Source organism: Cebus imitator, unplaced genomic scaffold (genome assembly GCF_001604975.1).
Source record: "Cebus imitator isolate Cc_AM_T3 unplaced genomic scaffold, Cebus_imitator-1.0 Scaffold350, whole genome shotgun sequence".
Lineage (NCBI taxonomy): Eukaryota > Metazoa > Chordata > Mammalia > Primates > Cebidae > Cebus > Cebus imitator.
In genome coordinates this window covers 2,214,463-2,226,513 of record NW_016107665.1, presented here as the reverse complement: position 1 = coordinate 2,226,513, position 12,051 = coordinate 2,214,463, and the positions used below count along the sequence as shown (strand labels likewise).

Sequence of the window (12,051 nt, the reverse complement as noted above, 5' to 3'; positions counted from 1 at the left end):
GATTTCCACCAACAGAACAAGTTTCTGTTAATGTCTTCCACCTAAATTTAATGTCTTTTCACATCTTAATGAAGAATTTATCACACACTGTGGCCTTAACTTTTGCAGTTTGAGATACAACAGCAAAACCATCATGAATTTTTATTCCTTCATCATGATTTCATGGATAGAAGATTCGGTCTGATCATAGATCTTNTGTTCACTACTTTGATTTTGGTGACAATTTCACACGCATGAAATCATCAAAGCTCATCAGATTATACACGTTAATATGTGAAATTTACTGTCTATAAAGCTGTTCAAAAAAAATAGTAGAGGGCGACAGCAGCCTCAACACATTGCCTTTGCACCTAGATCCATTCATACCTGTGTCTACATCTCACGGTTACGTGATCAAGTTAGTTTGTAAAGTTTGTTTAGTTTGAGTTTCTTCAGGAAGCCAAATGAACTTGAGTATGAAGCTGACATATTTTTCCAACCATCAAAGCTGCATGGCAGGTGTTCAAATTGTGAACCAAGTACCCAAACATGAATAAGAGTCCCCTTTCCTCCCACTTAACACAAAATAAGTATGTCTCTGGGAGATAGAAGACCCTTGGGCCATATTGGATCAGACCTGATATCCCAGACACTTTCACAGGCCAATTCTCTAGTAATCCCCCAGCCATGGACCTAAGCAGGGCGTGGAAGGAGAAGACCACAGGAAAGGCTTCCAGGAGAGAAGGGAAGGAAGCACAAGGCCATGTTTACTAGGCAGGTGGAGCTGGGAGCCTTGCAGGTTTACACTGGGTCATTCCAAGATTTCCCTGAATTATGCAGAAACAATTCCAGAGTATTAGTTCTTAGTTAGAGATGCCAAAGACAGAAATGAATAACTGATCTAATTAATACTGCAATCATAATGAGGCTGACAGGAACAAAAGGTTGAGAATGCAGCAATATCTATCCCTGGCCAACAGGAAATATATGACACATCTCCAATTAGAACACAACAATAAAAGTCCAAATTACCAGCATAAAGAATGAGAAAATTAGGCAATAACATCCAAACTGCCTGACAAGTTATTCTTAGCTGCACAGCTCCCAGTGATGGGCAAAGGAAAGGAAATTCATGCCCAGAAATAGAATAACAGTGTTTTTATATACATTTTTTGTCAAGCGTTGCTGAAGAGAAAAGAAATAGCCTTGAATCTCTTTTGAATTTTTCTATATGTTCTTCTGAGTAAAAATCCAGATTAGTCTGAGGCAGCTGGATTTGGGTCTCTGTTACTTGCTGCAACAAAAACAATAAAATAAATAAATTGGGAAAAAAAAAAAAAACGATACTCACCAATGCAAGAACTCAACATGTTCCTGACATAGATCCCACTACCTACCACACTTGCTCAGTCTCCTCTACCTGAATAGTGATGTATGTTGCTCTGTGACATCAGCCCAAGTGTGCCTCTCTAAGGACCACACTCAGCACACATCCACCTTCCATCTTATCCTCTCTGTAAATGCAGTCACTTAAGAAAACTTTGATCATACAGAGTTTTGCAGGTGCTGCGCATTACCCCAGGAAATACAGCCACTCTCTTGAAGAAACTGGTGTTTTCCAGAGTACTGATGTTTTCCATCAAGCTTTATTTCATGACCAGCTCCCCACACACTGCTCAGCAAACAGCAAAACTTTGTATTTTTTTCTGACATCCACTACCTTACCTTACCCCTCACAGACCAAGTTTGGAAACAAGGTCCTTCCCTGGGACAGAGAAGGCTTTAAAATATTAATGTCCTTTTATTAGCCATTTAACATCTCATTATTTCAAGTCCAGTGATATGGGAAAGGCTGGAAACTTAACTATTGCATCCATAAGTTGGGAAGCACCATCTTCGAGATCTGCGTGAGCTTATATTTATTTATCTGCAAGCATGAAAGAGTTCATCCCCCGCTGAAGATGCATGACTGGCTTCTGTGGTTCAGAAAGCCACAGTTCATTTCCAAACAATACAACTGCAAATGCATAAAAACATGAAGCCATCCAGAAGTCAAAAGATAGATACACAAAGATTAATCGCAATTATAAGATGAACATTGCATTTTCTTTCTTTTTTCGAAGACCTTAAAAAAGACTCAGTAAAGAAAAGAAAGCACACTGTGGCAGGCAACATAAAGTCACCTCCCACTCAAAAGATGTCTGTGTCCTAATCCCCAGAACCTAAGAATATCTACCTTACACAGTAGAGTGGGTTGAATTGTAACCCAAAAAAAGATATGGCCAAGTCCAAACCCCAAGCACCTGTGAAAGTGATCTTATTTAGAAAAAGGGTATTTGCAGATATAATTTCAAGAATCTCAAGAAGAGAATATCCTGAATTAGGACAGCCCCTAAATCCAATGACAGGTACCCTTATAAGAAGAGAGGGTCATTCAGAGACACAGGGGTGAGATCATGCAACAACAGAGGCAGAGATTAAACTAATGCTGACACAAGCCAAGGAACGCCCAGGACCACCAGAAACTGGAAGAGGCAAGGAAGGATTCTCTTCTAGAGACTTTGGAGGGACGGGGGTCTGCTGACACCTTGACTTCAGACTTCTGGCCTCCAGAACTGTGAGAGAACAGATTTCTATTGATTTCAGGCATCAAGTTTGTGGTAACAGCTCTGGGAAACTAATACATGTGTCAAAACACAGATGTCATTAAGTTAAGGATCTTGATATGGGTTATCTTGTAGCTCCAAAGGAATTACAAGGGTCCTTGTAAGAGGGAGGCAGCAGGATCAGAGTCAGAGAAGGAGATGTGATGATGGAATTAGCCATGAGGGGAAGAGAGAGAGAGTTGGAGATGCTACAGTGCTGACTTTGAAAATGAAGAAAGGGTTCACAGCTTCACAGCCAAGACATACAGGTGGCCTCTAGAAGTTGGAAAAGGCAAAGAAACAGATTCTCCCCTAGAGCTTCCAGAAGGAATGCAGCCCTACTGACCTATTTTAGACTTCTGACCTCCAGAACTGTAAGATATATGTTGTTCCAGGTGATATGGATTAAAAAATAAAAGCACATTTTTTTCAAATTCAGAAAAAGTCAATTGAATCAATTGAATCCCTGATGAGAAAACCATAGGAACAATATTTTCCTACTAGCTCATAGAAACACCAGTGCACCACTCCCAAACCCAACACACACACACAAACACACACACACACACACACACACACACACACACACACAATGCCTTACATAACCTTCCATAATGACAATTTTAGAGTACAGAGGTTGAGGTCATAGGATCTGGGGCTGACCTCCTAGGTGGGAACTCTGACCCCTATATCCACTAGAACTGGAGCTAGGACACCTTCTAGGTCCCAATTCTTCATGTATAAACTTTGAATAGTAGTATTACCTGTCTTAAAAGCTTGTTGTGAAGATGAAATGGGTCGATACTTCTAAGGCTCTTATTATAATGGTACCTGGTACTTAATAAACTCTCAATAAATGTTACCTATTAATACTCATTAGCTCTAGTAAGCTCCTAAGGATAGAAGTCATATGCATTCCACCTTTATATCTCTGAAAGCTGTTTATATATTGCCCTCCACCAGTGGATGATTAGTAAGTATTTGTGAAGTCCCATGAGGACAGAAGACAATTTGGATCATAGGATCAGGTCCAAGTCTTTACCTGATACCAAATCCCTTTGACTACAGGGAGCCTTCCACCTCTTTGAAGATTTTCAGTAACAGAAAATTCACTGACAATGTCCTAATAAAGGCATAACAGCCATTTGTGCATAGTATCTTGTTCCGTCTCTGGGAAGCTCTAGCATTCATTCATTCATATATTCAACAACTATTTGCTGTGTTCCAGATGCTGTGCTTAGGACTGGGAATAGAATAGTTAGTAAAACAGACATAGTCATAGATATTGTGGACTTTACAGTCAAGTAGCAGTTAACATTCATGGATATGAGTGTGGATGTTGTGTTAGGCCATTCTTGCGTTGCTATAAAGAAATCCCTGAGGCTGGATAATTTACATAGAAAAGTGATTTAACTGGCTCACGTACCCATATCTGCTTCTGGCGAGGATTCCAGGAAGCTTAAAATCATGGTAGAAGGCAAAGGGAGAGCAGATGGCTCACATGGTCAGAGAGGGAGTGAGGAAGTGCCACACGCTTTTAAACAACAAGATCTCATGTGAACTCACTCATCACCAAGGGGACGGCACTAAGGCATTCATGAGGGCTCTGCACCCATGACCCAAACATCTCCCACCAGGCCCAACCTCCACCACTGGGGACTACATCTCAACTTGAGAGTTGGAGCCTGGTATGGTTTGGATCGTGTCCCCACAAAATCTCATGCTGAACTGTAATCCCTAATGTTGGTGGAAGGTGATTGGATCGTGGGGGCAGATTTCTCATGAATGACTCAGCACCATCCCACTTGGTACTATCCTGGAGATAGACGGTGAGTTCTCGTGAGATCTGCTCATCTAGAAGTGTGTGGCACCTCCCCCACTGCCTTGCTTGCTCCTGCTCCTGCCAGGTAAGATGTGTCTGCTCTTCCTTCAACTTCTTCTATGGCTATGTTTCCTAAGGCCTCCCCAGAACTGAGCAGATCAGAATCACACTTTCTGTGCAGCTTGTGGAGCCGTGAGCCAATTAAACCTCTTTCCTTTATAAATTACCTAGTCTCAGGTATTTATTTATAGCAATGTGAGAACAGAATAACACAGAGGCCCAAATATCCAAAATACGGCTTAGAGACAAACATCCAAACTATATTTTAGATATTTTAATACATCAGTAAATATTATATCTATACCCATTCACCTGCATGTTTATATCCACCTGTGGATAATATATAGTATAATATAATCTATAAAAGATACAATATTTATATCACATGTGGATATAAATATGCAGGTCAATGGGTATAGATATACTATTTACTGATATATTACAGGTCAAGCACTATGTGACTTTCTTTAGATATACATTATTTAATCATCCTCTAAGCTCCACATTGGGCTTTTTATCACACATAGATTTAACAATTCAATTACAAGTGCACAAAATAACTTAAGATTACCATCTGACAAGATTTCTACCTGAAGACATAAAAGAATAAAAGAGAATGAGTGGGAAATTTATCTTCAAATGCCCCCATATGTTACTTATCTAGACTTCCCTCAAAACTCCCTTTAAAACCTTGCCCTTTACTGCTCCTGAAAATGTGCCCTTAGCTCAAACGCCAGGAAAATATTTTTTTTTAAATCAATTGTCTTTCGAACTTCTAAAAACCCAGGTGTGGTGCGGCGTGGTGGCTCATGCCTGTAATCCCAGCACTCTGGGAGGCTGAGGCATGTAGATCACTTGAGTCCAGTGTTGGAGACCAGTCTGGGCAACACAGCAAAACCCTGACTCTACAAAAAAAATACAAAAATTAGCCTGGCATGGTGGTGTAAGCCTATAGTCCCAGCTCCTTGGGAAGCTGAGGTGGGAGGATCACTTGAGCCTGGGAGGTCAAGGCTGCAGTGAGCCAAGATCATGCCACTGCTCTCCAGCCTGGATAACCCAGTGAGACTGGAGATTTTCAAGGATTAGGGATGAGTCTGATTATTGCTAGTTCTGCCATATATTGTGACTTTAGAACAAATCTCTAGAAAAGTATGTTCCCACTATATCATTATCATCTCCATTTTATAGATAAGGAAACTAGCCTCAGAGATGGTAACTAATTTGCCCAAGGTCAAACCATGAGGAAAGTGGAGTCAGGATCTTAACCAACATCACATATCTGAAAGCTCAACCAAAGAACTCACCACCTCTGTAATCCTTTTCTTTATATTGAGCCAAAAATGGTGCCTTTCAACTTCCACTCTTAGAACATAAAAAGCACAAAGCTACTCCATCTTCCATGTGATGGCCCTTGAAAGTCTTACAAAAAGCTGTCATATCTCCCTCTTTACCTCACCCCTGAGCCTTTTCTTCTCATCAGTAGGCTTAACACTCATACTTCCTGCAATCATTTCTCCTGTGATTTGATTTCAAGAGTCCTCAGCCTCCCAGACACTGTTTGACAGAGCATAACACAATTATTTATTGTTCTTCTTATGGCCTAGAAAGATACAGAATTCTCCATCAGAGTGAGAGAGTTAAGGCCATCATTTGTTGCTTATTTGTTTTTGGAGGCTGGAGTATAAAAAACATCTCACTTTCCTCAGAAATCTACTATCGAAAACTAGGAGCACAAGTGTGACAAGAAATGGCAAATGTCCTTCAGCCTCCACGTGAAGGACAAAAGGGAGTGGTGGAGGCTATGGTGAGCTGGAGGGCACAGGCGTTATGCAGAGGAGCATCCTCACTTCAACTCCAGATGAGGTTTACAGGAAGTCATGGGGACCCAGGACCATGTGGTCCTGTGATTTTTCATAAGAAGCTGTAAATTTAGATTTCTGTGTAAACGTGCCAATTTTTGTGTGGGGGCAACAAATTAAGTAAGAATTTTTAAAATATGCAGACCCTCCCCGCACCCCACACACACTTCTGGGTCAGATTTGGTCTGCAATCTGCCTGCCTGTGACCTCTGCTCTGAGTTACACACTCATTCATGCCAATGCAATCAACCCATAGCAGCTTCATCAAACAGCTGACTCACTGGATCCCAATTTGGATAAAAATCCTAAGGCTTCTTGCACACTTGCACAGACACACACACACACACACTACATCCCCTACTTTTTTTTTTTTTAACTTAAAAGTACAGCAGTTTTCTCCTCTCCTTGGGGAATATATTCTAAGACCTCAGTGGATTCCTGAAACAGATTTCCACCAACAGAACAAGTTTCTGTTAATGTCTTCCACCTAAATTTAATGTCTTTTCACATCTTAATGAAGAATTTATCACACACTGTGGCCTTAACTTTTGCAGTTTGAGATACAACAGCAAAACCATCATGAATTTTTATTCCTTCATCATGATTTCATGGATAGAAGATTCGGTCTGATCATAGATCTTGGTAACCTCAGCATATGACTTTTTATTTCCTTACCAAGTCAAAAACTCTCACCCTTTCACTTAAAAGAAGCACTTTATGACTTCTCATTGGCCTGTCTGAATTGCCAGCATCATTCCTCTTGTACTTTGGGGTCATTTATAAATAACATAAGGGCTACTTGAACACAAGCACTGTGATACTGTGACAGTCGATTTGATCACCAAGGGGGATACTAAATGACTCAGAGGTGGACAGTGTCTACAGCATGGATATGCCGACAAAGGCATGAGTTACATCCTGGGTGGGATGAAGCAAGAAGACTCAAGATTTCATCATGATACTCAGAACAGTGTACAATTTAAAACTTGAATTGTTTTTTTCTGAAAATTTTCATTTAATGTTTTTGGACTGTGGTTTGCCACGGTTAAATGAAACCATAGATAAGGAGAGACTGCTGTAGTTATCAACTTGAAATTTGACATTTATCCCTTCTAATCTTGCCAGATTCGGCCAAGGTTCCAGGTTTTCAAAATCATGTATGTCCTCCGAATCTGTCTCCCAAAAGTCATACAATCACAGGCCAAACAAGTTAATTTGTTTGGATATTACCACAATTTACAACTTCCTAAATTCACATTTTCCTCTTATCTAATTTATGGTTCCAAGGCACATAGATCCTTGGTGAACCCTGCAAGATTCTCCCTAAAAATTATGCAATGTTTTCTGTACTCTGAAGGGTGACTGTGGCAACTCCACAGACTAAGAGGATCTCTCCAAAGGGTGCTAATGAATGTGCCACATATTTGGGGATGTTCCTGGAATGATGCCAAGGTCATGTCCATACTTGAATGGACAACTCTATCCAACTTGGAATTATAGTAAAATTTATGACAAGTATTGATATCGAAGCCATAATAAATGCATCACAGCCATTTAATCGAATCCCCTCAATTGACACAAGCCCCAAAATTTGCAGCAGTCCTGGAATCCCCTAAAAAAGTGTGAATACAGCCCTGAGCTTGTAATCTGCAGGTTTCACTTTGTTCCTCTGAAGACTGGGCAAAAATTTGTTAGAAGAATGCCCATCCTCCTGAGGCTACACAGGTGAAAATTGAGCAAAAAAGTATCATCTTCCAAAACAACATCTATGAGGATGAGCAGAGGATATGTTTAGTGCATTTGTGTGGATTGCACAAGCATATGGCAATAATGGTATCTATGAACTTAGGCTTGCCCCTCTAGGGTAGAGCTCTTCAGGGCAAGAGAAGGAGCACTCTACCACATGGGGCTTCACACCAGGTTCTCAATCAGAACAAAAGGCTTAGGAAACTACAGACGGAATCATTTGTTTGAGCACATGATGACATAAGTATACAGATACCATCTCTTATCAGTGTCTCCTTTCTGGAATGACATGGTAATAGTAAATATAGTGTAAAACTTGTGCATTGTCAAAATCAACCGACAGCATTTCATCATCCGTATTTTTTCATTGGTACAGATAATCTCCTCTGACTTGGCGCAGATCTTTCTAAACTCTGAATAGTTAAGGACATACGTTTAATCAAACCTGCCCACAGAATACAAAGCCCACTAGGAACCCCAGGCAGGACTATGTGTGCAGGTTCTAAGCTAGTCCACCTTCCATCTCTAAGGACAATTATCATTCCAAGCTCAGGAAACAGTCTATGCCAAGCTTGAGTTTCCCAGGAATTAATTTCTTTGTTAATTAGACATCTCAAATACAACAGTCTTTATTTCTGTAACTGTCTCTGGCTTAAGATACAGCCTCCTGTAAGTCACAACAAGAAGAAATCAACACCTCCCAGTCCTTTTCTACCACAGGGAAACCCCTAAAGGTTTTCCTGTCTACCACAAAGTTCTCAATACTGAGACCAAGTTTTTCCTAAAACCTGTAAACAGGAGCTAGTAGAATATGAGGAAGGGCAGAACTCAGAGTTATTGTATTTTTCTAAAATACCCGAATAGATTGGACCTAGGGGTTCTCTTAACAATTTAAAGGAGAAAGGATCAATCATTCTAAAAATTCAAATCCTTTCTCCCTGAGGTCTCTGCTGCAAAAGCAATGGCAACCAATGTGCTAAGAAAAAATAGGCAGAAACACTAAATTTGGTGGTTCAAAAGGACTCCTTCAAAGAGCATCGTTCCTAGAAGAATCTGGAGTCAGAAACATAGCTAATTTGAATGAAGAATGTAGCAGAAATGTCCCACAGCCAGATTTCCTAAACTATCCCACTGGTTATATTCAAATTAAGTTAGGTGGCACATGAGTGAGCTTATTTTTATTTTAACATTTATTTTAATGCATATTAACAAAAATTTTAATACACTAAGCTCAAGGACTTTGTTGTCTTATAATGAAGCTAAATTAGTTTTTAAGTTTGAAAAAGTAATGCATTTATTAGCACCACACTCTAATCCACTGAGCTTACTGGCTACCCCAAAGAAGCAGGGCATTTAAAGAAAATATGTTGAGTAAATAATATTATTAGGCACAGAGACTTGGCAAAAAATGAGAAGATGGTATTCCGCTTTCCAGGGAGAGGAAAGCAGCATCGCCTGCTGCAGCCACCTGCTGATTCCAGGGTGTCTCTGCCGTCAGCCGTCTCCTCCTTTGTGAGGTCATTCTGGCCTCCAGCCCTTCAGAGCATGGGATGCTCAATCAGAACAAGACCTTGGAGACAAAAGAAGTGGCAACAAAAGCTGTGAACACTTAGGACAGCTGTAGATAACAGCTTACCTTAATGACGTCTTCGTCAGCAGACTTGCATTCCACAGACTCAGACACGTCAACCACAGAACCATCCTCCTGAACACCCACGACTTTGACGGGAACCGAAACAGGCTTTCCGGTGAGAATGGCAGTGTTCAAAACCTCGGTGTCCTAAACAGGAGAGGAGTGGGCTCAGATCAGCAAACACGCACACCATGGGAGCGAGGGAGAGCGGGGTGGCCACCAGGCTCCCTACTGCCTTGATTCTCATTCTGCAATTTAGACAGTTGTCCGAAGGGAGGAAGCCAAGAAGCTCACACAAAATGGAAGGTTCTAAACAACTGGATGGCATCCCCTCCCGGGCAGAGATCATCAAACCTGAGGGTTGGTTGGAATGTCTTCTCAGTCCCCAGGCGCAGCGTCATCCTCCCCCTCCCTGACCTCCACTCCCTCTCCCTTACTCCACCCCTGTCACCCTCCATCCCACAGACTCACACATAGCACATGAGTTCCTTTCTGTATTTTTCAAATTTTGGCTGAAGGATCATTTAGTAAGTGACTGCCTATTTTCTGATTAACACAGTGAAAAGAGACTTCATTGTGATTTTAAATTTGGAAAGACAACAGCAGAAACAGCAGAAGAGCACTCATTGAACATTACAAGCCTCTGCACGCCTGAGCTGACTGCTGCACCCACCACCCCAGCACCTCCAGAACCCCCAGAGATCTCCCTCCAAACCCAGGTATTTCTAAATGCTGACATATGTGTTTCTCACTTCCTCTGAAGATCAATCCGCTCAGAGTTCTATAGGTTCTAATATGCATTCATAATTTATCTCAGTCTGTCAAATATTTGCCATCCCCACTACCAGCTTCCCCACTCAAGCCATCTTCTCTCAACTGGACACTACAATACCCTCCCCAACTGTTTTCCCTGTGTCCATTCTCTTTACAACAAAGATTATCTTTTTGTTTCAATATAATGCAGATCATTTCTCTCCTAGATTAAAACTCTTTGAAAGTGTCCTGCTATTCTTAAGATAAAATCCAAACTCGCTGACATGGAATGATCTAACCTTGTCACCTTTTCCTCTCTCTCCTGCTCCTTTCTGTCCCTCACCACAGTTGAACCTGTTTACATCCTATCAACAGCATCTACCACAGGGTACTTCCCCTGTGTCTGGTTCCCTGATCTGGAAAATGGGGATAATAAAAACAGCTACTATATGGGGACTTTATGAAAATGTAATAAATCAATTAATGCACAAAGCTTAGAAGAGAACTGGTAGATACTGAGCAACAAGAACTCAATAAATCCAGCTGTTACAGTAAGTTCTCTACAGTATTTGTTCCATGAATGAATTAAAGGGCCACCGACAGATTCACGAGGGGCCTGTGGGGGAGATGCTGCTTCGTACTTGCCTGAAGAGAAAGAGAGTCAACCAGAGAAGATGGTAGACACCTGGCAACACAGCCCAGCAATGGGGGTTCCCCAAGCATTCCACAATTGGCTCCACTAGAATGAACCAACCAGATAATTATTTCAGTGTCTCCCAGACTGTACCAATGAGATCATTATTCAGTACTGCTCTCACACTTGCAGTTCCTAACCTCAGCTCAGGCACTAAGTGGGTTCTACATTCAGCCCCTCACTCTCGATCCCAAACCTCACTGTGAAGTCTTCATAGACTAAGAGATGGAGTCAACCTTTAATAACAGTAATAATAATTGCTCAAACTTAGCTATGACGTATGGAACAGGCAATGTTCTATGTGCTTTATGTGTCATTAATTCCTCATTCAAGTTTATCAACAAGATAGTTACAGATATTATTTCCATTTTATAGATGATTTATTTTTCAGTGATATTAAACCTGCAAATAATAGCTACTTTTTAGCAGAAAACATCAACTTTGTAATGAATATTTAAAAACAATAACAACCCAATCTAAGAAATGTGAAAAATTCAGTTTGTTTGTTTGTTTTTTACATCTGTCCTCTCTTCTGGATGAAATTCTAAAGAGATAAATCCAAAAGAACAGAATTATAGTCCATATTCCTGAGTACTCCCCTCTCACGAGGGAGCTTAATTCTGTGCACACTTACATATATTTACTTGAAAGCACACAGGACTGGAAGCACTGTGGAAGTTGAGATGAGAACTCACCTAGGAGGGGTAATGATATGGAAGTGGGAGTAATCACATGAATACAAGGAACAGAGTTTGTATCTTAGTCCCAGAACAAACTGCTAAGTTCAACTCAATCATGCAGTTGAAAAAAATCAATACAGGTATTTTTTGTGTGTGGTGGGCAGGCATCTATGTTGTCTA

The 12,051-nt window shown here is 40.8% G+C and overlaps 1 protein-coding gene across 1 annotated transcript in view; it reads right to left on the bottom strand.

Annotated features, from left to right (window-relative positions):
* Window positions 1-9,886, bottom strand: part of LOC108287668 (transmembrane protein 132B) — a 79,180-nt gene extending 69,294 nt beyond the window's left edge. The window contains exon 1 of the mRNA XM_017506213.2: window positions 9,748-9,886. The gene's annotated coding sequence lies outside the window, so the exon portion shown is untranslated. The remainder of the gene's footprint in view (window positions 1-9,747) is intronic.
* Between the last annotated feature and the right edge of the window lie 2,165 nt (window positions 9,887-12,051).